The sequence below is a fragment of the Bubalus kerabau genome, chromosome 2, assembly GCF_029407905.1.
Source record: "Bubalus kerabau isolate K-KA32 ecotype Philippines breed swamp buffalo chromosome 2, PCC_UOA_SB_1v2, whole genome shotgun sequence".
Lineage (NCBI taxonomy): Eukaryota > Metazoa > Chordata > Mammalia > Artiodactyla > Bovidae > Bubalus > Bubalus kerabau.
The window spans coordinates 135,781,860-135,790,811 of record NC_073625.1 but is presented as its reverse complement, the minus strand read 5'-3'; positions in this window follow the sequence as shown (position 1 = coordinate 135,790,811).

Here is an 8,952-nt window from a genome sequence, read left to right as displayed (position 1 = left end):
AAGCTCCTTAGAGAGTCTGTTTCCAGTTAGGATGGTGAAAGTCCCAAGAGACTGTTGCGCTCATCCTGGTAATGACAATAAGCTGGATCATCTACAAAGTCATAGATTTGTCCCCCATTAGGGACTTGAGGATTCTAAGAAACCTAAATGAATCACATTCCAGGAAACACAAGTTTTTCCTAGAAGAGCAGAGATAACCAGAGATGCCTTGAAACTAGTGGAGGAATGGGAGGTGGGGTGAATCTGACACAGACTGGGGTAAGGAAAAATCAGGCAATTACACTTCTTGGAATTTACCCAAAGAAACTGAACACTTCTGTCCACACAAAAACCCGCACATATTCATAGCAGGTTTATTCATAATTGCCAGAACTTGGAAGCAACCAGGATATCCTTCAGTAGGTGAATAGATAATCTGTTGTACATACAGACAATGGAATATTATTTGGTGCTAAAAATAAATGAGTTTATTAAGCCATAAAAAAACATGAAGAGATCTTAGATACGTATGTTGAGTGAAAGAAGCCAATTTGAAGATGTTATATATGGTATGATTCAAAATTATGGACACGGTGAAAAGATCTGGTATTGCCAGAGTTTTGCAGAGGGATAAGTAGGCAGAGCACAGAGGATTTTTAGGGCAGTAAAAACACTCTGTATGATACCTAATGATAGATCCATGGTATTATACATTATAGAATATAATACAACACCAAGAGTGAACTGCAATGTAAACTATGGACTTCAGGTGATTATGGTGGGTCAGTGTAGGTTCACCAGTGATAACAAATGTACCACTCTGGTGAGGGTGCTGGTAATGAGCGAAGCTCTCCTTGGTTTGGGGCAGAGTGATATATTGGAAATCTCTGTACATTCCTCTCGGTTATGCTATAAACCTAAAACTGCTAAAAAAAAAAAAAGTCTTTTGACAATAATCATGTAAATATATTAAGGTATTAATGGAAAAGATGAATAAGAAACATGAATATGAACAGGGAGTCTTAGCAGAGAAATTGTAACAACAACAAAGACAAATAGAAATGTTTTAAGTGAGAAACATGAAGAGGGAGGGGACGTATGTATATCTATGGCTGATTCATGTTGATGTTTGGCAGAAACCAACACAGTTCTGTAAAGCCATTATCCCTTCAATTGAAAAATAAGTAACTTAAATTATTTGATGGGATTAATACACCGTGGTGATTTGTGTCCTTTTTTAAAGTAGTTTCTTTAAAAGTTACAATATATGTTTATATGTTTTCCCAGTCTACCTTCAGACCACATTAAACTAGTTTACAAGCAGTGTAAAAACCTTGCAACCGTAAAATTCTCTTTATACCTCTCTTACTCTTCTTGCTCAGGTTATCATACATATTACTTTTAAATATGTTAAAACCTTCAGATCATTGTTATTAATTTGTTTAAATGGTCAACAGATCGATTCAGGCTTTTCTTTTTTTTGGTGTACCATGTCTTCGTTGCAGCATGTAGGATCTTAGTTCCTGAGCCAGGAGTTGAACCCATGCCTCCTGCATTGGGAGTGTGGAATCTTAACCACTGGACCACCAGGAAAGTCCCTAGGCCCTTCTTTCAAGAATCTTTCATCTTTTATTCAACATATTCAGTCTTTCCTCAACCCCCCACATGTGGAATATAGTCATAATAACTGTTTTAATGTCCCTGTCTATTAATTTTATCATGTGTCATTTCTGGGTCAGTTTTAATTGATTGATTTTCCCTCTAGTTATGGATTGTATTTTCCTTCTTCGTGTGCCAGGTAGCTTTTGACTGGATGCCAGGCATTGTGAATTTAACCTTGTTGAGTGCTGTAGGCTTTTGTATTTCCATGCATATTATTGAGCTTTCTTTTGAAACATAGTTAAGTTACTTGGAAACAATTTGATCTTCATGGATATTACTTTTAAAAGGTGAAATGAGAGCTGCATTTGGTCTAGAGTTAGTTTTTCCCAGAACTGAGGCAAGGCCTGTCTTAGTACTTTAACCCAGAAGTTAGTTGGCAAATGTTTCTGTAAAGGGCCAGGTGGTAAATATTTTAGGCTTTGTGAGCCATTTAGTTTCAGCTTTAACTACTCAACTCTGTCATTAACTACTCAATTCTGTCATTGAAAGAAAACAGAAAATGTGTAAAGAAATGAGTGTAGCTGTATTCCAATAAAACTTTATTTACAAAAATAGGTGGCAGGTGTCATTTGGCTTAGGAGCCATAGTTGCCTACCCTAATCAACCAAGCTTGATTAATGAGATTTTCTCCCCTGGCTGTACGGAACAGACACTATTCCTGGCCCTGAGTGAATTCTGGTTGCTATTTCCTGGATCCTCTTTTGAGTAGTGTCCTCACACTTATTTGTTTACCAGTACTTGGTCGAATATTTAAGGGGGATCCTTTCTCTGCAGATTTTGGAATTTTCCTTTCTGTGCAGTGCTCTCTCTCCCCTGTAATCTGCTCTGTGAACTGTTGGCACCCTGGCTTTCCTGAATTCCCTTCTCTATTTCCTCAACTCAGGTAGTCTGCCCTTTCTGCACCATGGTCTATAATCTTTTTCCAGAGGGTGAATTGGGGCACTCAAAATAGTTTCCACCTTTTTGCCTCCCAGGTCTCAGGGATTGCTATTCTTCTTTGCTTGATATCCAATATCTTGGAAGCTGGTCTTTATAGAATTTTAAGTGGAAGGGTAAAGCTGGTCCCTGTTATTTTATCTTTGCCAGAATATATAGTAATATCCCCCTGGAGAAGGAAATGGCAACCTGCTCCAGTATTCTTGCCTGGAAAATTCTATGGACAGAGGAGAATGGCGGTCTGTAGTCCATGGGGCCACCAAGAGTTTTCAGATACATGAAGCTATGTCCATGAATTATTTCCCCCTAGAACTTGCAAATAGAGCTCTCTTCTCTAAGCAAAAATAAGCATCAAGCACACAACAGATGAATTTATCCATCTGTAAGAATAACGCTATCTTAGAGAATGACTGGGAATTAAGTTATTAGAGAAGACTTGTGGACTGTGCTTCCCAGGTGGTGCTAGTGGTAAAGAATCCGCCTGTCAATGCCGGGCCATAGGAGACCTGGGTTTGATCCCTGGGTCAGGAAGATCCCCTGGAGAAAGAAATGGCAACCCACCCCAGTATTCTTGCCTGAGAAATCCCATGGACAGAGGAGTCTGGTGGGCTACAGCCCATGGGGTCCTGAAGAGTTAGACATGACTGAGCACAAGCATGATGTGGAATATGCAGGCCTAATCAAGACCACTGTAGTATATGTTCAGAAATTAATGGTAACTGAAGAAGCTACAAAATGATCAATTAAGGTATAGCCTATCTCTCTAAAGTATTTATTAATCCTATTTATTACTATTATTTCAATCTCCACCTTCTACCCTAGAGCTGACCCTCCTTTAATGACAAAGGAAAAATTCCTTTTCCTCTCTCTTTTCATCTAGCATATAGCATGGGCATAAGAATATTTAAAAAATTTCTCAGGTAATTCTAATGTACAGCCAGGTGGTGTTAATATAACTGCATGCTGAATAACACTAATTGAAGTAGCATCTCATATAAGAAAACACCCCATTTCAAACTGTGGCAATCATGAAAAATTTTTTTCATTCAGTAAGTGTTTACTAAAGGCTTTCTATGTACTCAGCACAGAACAGGTGCCCAGTGGGTATAGAATGAATAAAGGCATGGTCACTGTTCTGAAAATGCTTACCATCTAGTTGGGGAAACAAATACATGTGAACTAATTGAGCAAAAACGCAGGCTGTGGATAATTAGCTCTGGAATGGAGTGGACAAACAGTCTGCTGCTGCTAAGTCGCTTCAGTCGTGTCCGACTCTGTGCGACCCCAGAGACGACGGCCCACCAGGCTCCCCCGTCCCTGGGATTCTCCAGGCAAGAACACTGGAGTGGGTTGCCATTTCCTTCTCCGGACAAACAGTATAGTCTATAAAAATTCAGTAAAGCAGAAAGTCAGAGCAATCTGAAGTAGTCAAGGCAGGCTTTGTCAGAATTGGTATTTTTCTTCAAATAAAACATTTTGAAAGTCTATTAATAAGAAAATAGAAATTCTCACTTGCTAGGGACATCCTTTCTTTTTCAATTTAAGATGGATCAATGGAAAATTTGAGAACTAGTTTACACAGTACAATTAATGCTAATAATTTCCAAAAAAAGTGTCTCAGTAATTTACTTGTGTCTTCAATGTCTAGAAATTCTGTTGGCAATTTAAAAATGTTCTTTTTCCTAAAAGAAGCATATCTGATAATATTATTATTATTATTTTATTTGAGATGAAAAGGGAGGGATACTTAACACCTAAAACTAATTAAGTATTTGTTTTTTGGAAATCCAAGAAAGTTTTCTCATAAACACATCTCCTTATTTTCAACATGTGCTTTTATTAAAAGAAAATATTTCGTCTGCATTTTCCTGATTTATTTGACCTAAATAGTGCTTTGTGAAAACTATTCAATTTTTGATCAAAGTTAGCTTTCAAAGAGCTTTAGGTCTATCTATCTATATTGATCTCTCTATCTTCTTTCAGAAAACCAAGAAATGTTTTCCCAGGAGCAGAAGTAGATGGAGATCCAAAAGATCAGATCAAAAATGTAAGCAGAGCTCTCCTCTTCTCCCCATTTCCACTTCCCTTCCAAATCCCATTTGGAAGGCTGGCCCTCTTGTTTGGTGGCCTTTGCCTTCTCTGACAATGGTAAAAGGAGGCCTTTTTAAAATAGAAGCAGTGGTGCAGCACATCCTGTTCAAGGAACAGCAGTGTCTGCACTTCGTGTCTAATGCGTGAAGCAGCTGTCTGAGTTGCTTGCCCCCAGATTGCCTTTGGATAGAAGTAAACAAACATGGACATCCAATGGAGTCTATTTGAAACTGACCTCTGAGGCCATCTATTTTAAGCAGATTGTAATTTTGCAAAAGACATGGCCCCATTCCAAATGTTTATTTAGTGTTGAATGGTTTCCAATTGGCTGGTTGGTCAGCTTTTTTTTTTTTTTTTTTGATGGTGTTGAAAACAAAGATACCAATAATAGATGTTGGATTTGCACTCATCTCGGTGTACAGCTATTCATTTTTGGGGGTGCCAGAATAAAAATTCACTGTGGGGAGAGAGAGGCAAATAAGTCTGGCCATATGGCAGCTGGTTTTGTGGCAACCATTATTATTTCTACCCCTCACACCTGGATGTTAACCTTGTTTAGGAAAGAGTGTTAAAGTCCCTGCCAGCATAGTTCTTTTTCATAGACTGCATACTGTGTGCAAAGCACTGGGCTGCACTTCCTGCACATGATCTCCTTTTGCCCTCACAATGACCAGAAGCAGCAAGTATTATTACCCTCATTTTAGAGATGAGGAAACTGCACTTCAGAGACCTCCAACTGTAAGTTTGAAGTGAAGGTTAGTCCCAAGGTTTGATTTCAGAAGTTACTGTCACTTTATTTCATGAAAGATCCACATTAACCAGATTTCCCCTCTCCTGTTTATGTGCTTATGCTGTAGCAATTCTTTCCCCTTCTACCTGTCCCTGGTATGAATTTTGGCTCCAGGATGTGACAAAGTGGAAGCTTAGGGATGAATATATTTTTTTAAGTGGTGGCATTTATTATCCAAGTGCAAAAGAAAGAGTCCTTCAGGGGATTGTACATGTGACCATATTTTCCTACACATATTTAGAAAGGAGACTAAAAAAACGAAAGCAAAAATAAAAAAAAAAAACCCTCACAACTGTTCTTGCATATCATTCATCTCACTTCCTTTTGTGCACCAAATGTTAATTTGCTTCTAGAAGAGACTTCTTTAAAGAGAATCTTGGGTTAAAAAGAGCTGTAGGTTAAATTAACTGCATCTTGGCTACTGAAACTGGTCCTTGGGTGCAGAAGGGAGATACACTCAGCCTTTTTCTCTTCCTAGTTTTGGGTCTCTTTCATTGAGGCAGATGAATCATCAATTTTGAGACGGCTCTTGAGGACTTTCTGTCCCAGACATCTAGAGTCACCTACCTCCTAATGGCAAACCATTGTGAGCAAAAATGCCAAGTGCTCTTGTGCTTACAAGTCACAGCCTTCTCAGTGTAATCATCTTGGAATTACTTTCACAGCCTAAGTTCTGCGTCCATGCAAGTGTTTTCCTCTAAGCAGCACTTTTAGGAACTTGAGGAATTGCTGAAGGTAGGGAAAAGTTTTAGGAGATCTAGATTCTAATTAACTTTTTCTGTAATTAACAGTCACCATCCCTTTTGTGCATGTAACTGAGACTCTCAAAGATATAGGGAAGCACTGAGGATGATAGCCTCAGGCCCAAAAAGCTCACAGAATTCTTCCCCTTACCAAGATTTTCTTTTAAAGTTTTTTTTTTTTGATGTGGACCATTTTTAAAGTCCCTGTTGAATCTGTTATTATATTTCTTCTGTTCCATGTTGTGTGTTTGTTTTGTTTATTTGACTGTGAGGCATGTCACAGATCCCACTGTCCTAGATCCCTGACCAGGGATTGAACCTGTAGCCACTGCATTAGAAGGCGAAGTCCCAGCCACTGGACCACCAGGGAAGTCTCCCCATTTTCCAAGATTTTAAAGCAAAAATCATCCTAGGAATATGGGTTGTATGAGAAGGAAGGGGAAAAATGATGATTTTTTAAAAAAGCATAAACTAGATGTTATTTTTCTCCACAGAACTGAATAACTTTGTCATATATTAGTGAATAGATTTTCTCAATATCCCATGACATCTGTGCCTTCTTTTCTATGACGTATAATAGTTTATTGCTGGGTAGATGAGGGTTAAATTTCCCAGTGCACCGATCAACTTCTTTTTCTTTCCTCTTTTCTCCATTCTTTTCTGTCCAATAGACTTACCTTCCCCAAGCTCCTGGAATAGACTTTTCAGATTCTAGGCTGCTCTTCATGGTGTCTGCATCACCCAGCAACTGTCAGTTCTTTCCTCTTTACCTACTGAAATCCTTCCTGTCCTTGAGGCGTATTTCAAACATCATCTCCTCTCTCATAACGTGCTTTACACAAAATACTCCTCCAGTGGATAGTCTCGATAAATTTTCTTGGTTACTCTTGCCATAGTTAATGGTTTTCACTTTTCCAGATTGGATGGACTTCCTGTTAACTTTCTGTCTCTTCTGACTCTCATTCCAACTCTTTCTTCCAGTTTATGGGTTATAACTTGAGTGTAGTCTTTCCAGTCAACAAATCTCTGTCTCCTCTGCATAAGTTGCTTCTTTGACCACTTTGACTATTCATTCCAAGACTGCATTTTAAGGTTTCAGTGCCTTTGCCTCTGAAATCCTCTTTCTAGCACATCCTCTCATTTCCCTCTTACTCACTTATTGCTGTGGTTTCAGTCCTAGCATGCAGCAGTTTCTTTTGCTATAGAGTCTTCTTTTCAGCATCTTTCCCCTCCCATTCCTTCTGCACAGTTCACCTTCTTGTGTTATCCCTCTTCCCTAAATCACTTTTTTCCTCCCAACTGTCAAGCATGTGTCCAACTTAGCCTAGTTAGGTGTGCTTCTGAGGCAGTGCTTTTCTCCCTCTCCACCTTCCGACTGCTAGGCAGTTAATGTCCCTCATCCTGGCTTTGCCTTCTAAAAGCTTCTTCTGCCTCTGTCAAATACACAAGCTGTCCACCCGCCATGGCCTGTTGCATCCAACAGACCTTGTATTAATACTAATGGAGTTGGGATTGATGCCCACCATCAGAAGAGCCACATAAGCACTCAGAGCCCAGAATAAAACTTGAGTTCAGTTGTGTCTGAGTTCCACTGCCATACAGCTGCTCCCCTTCATGTGCTGGGAGTCCCTAGGTACAACCTGCCAAGACCACTGCCCACCCAGGTTCTTAACCACTCAATGAGGTCATTTTTGATTCTGAATTGTTTTGTTTCCTGGTGCCTCTCCGAGTTGCTCACTGCTATCTTGTTTACCCTTCTTTCTGCCTGACCACTGGGGCCTTGAATTCTTCCTGCCTCCTCTTGCCTCTGAACCATTTCCTCCCATTCTCAGACTGCTCTCCTGGTTCATCTTCCTCTTTTTAAGAATATGGTTTGCTCTTGCCTTTACTGTCTACTTAGGCCTTCGGGCCCTGTCTGACTCCCTGGGCTTCTGGCTTCCATTGCCTGTACAGATCCTCATCTCAGATCAATTTAATGACTGCATATCAAGCACTTACTATATATAATTCACTGTGTGATTTGTGTCAGAGATATAAAAATAAGTAATACAAGTACTTTGTCACAAGGAATTACAGTGTAATGTAAGGGTGATTTATTTGTACAAGGCAGACTATGATACATTCCCTAAATGAGATTCAGGAAAGTGAAAGGTGAAGTTCAGTGTGTGTGTGTGTGTGTGTGTGTGTTGGGTTCTGGGTAGTGGTGAACAGGACAGTTTGCTTGGAACAGGTGACATGTAGGACTGATTTGAAGATGAATAGGGACATAGCCAAAGAAATACATGTTTGGATAGAGAGTTAAGTTTGGCTAGACTTGCAGTGGTATTTTTCAACAGGAAGATACTACTATTTTACAGAAGTCACCCACCACTTCTGTGACAGGTGCTTGGGATACTAAATGTTCCACTCATTAAATGACATTGTGACCTCCAGTCACTGAGGTAAACAAATGCAACTCTGACACAATTTCCAGATGCCTTGGGGATGGTACCATCCTCCTGAGCAAATCGCTGCACCATGGTTGGCATATGGGAAAATCCAGAAAGATCTACTCAACTGAGGAGTTTCTGCTAAAGTAGGATTGAGTGAGAAGCTACTGAAGGTCTTTAAACATGGATGACAGTCTCTAAGATACTCTTTGGAAAGCATTAGAATATTACTCTGGCAGTGAAATAGAGGGCAGCAAACAGGAGAGCCTGGATTAGGGGGTGGGAAGAGTCAGAGGCTGTTGAGTAATGCAAATAAGGGATG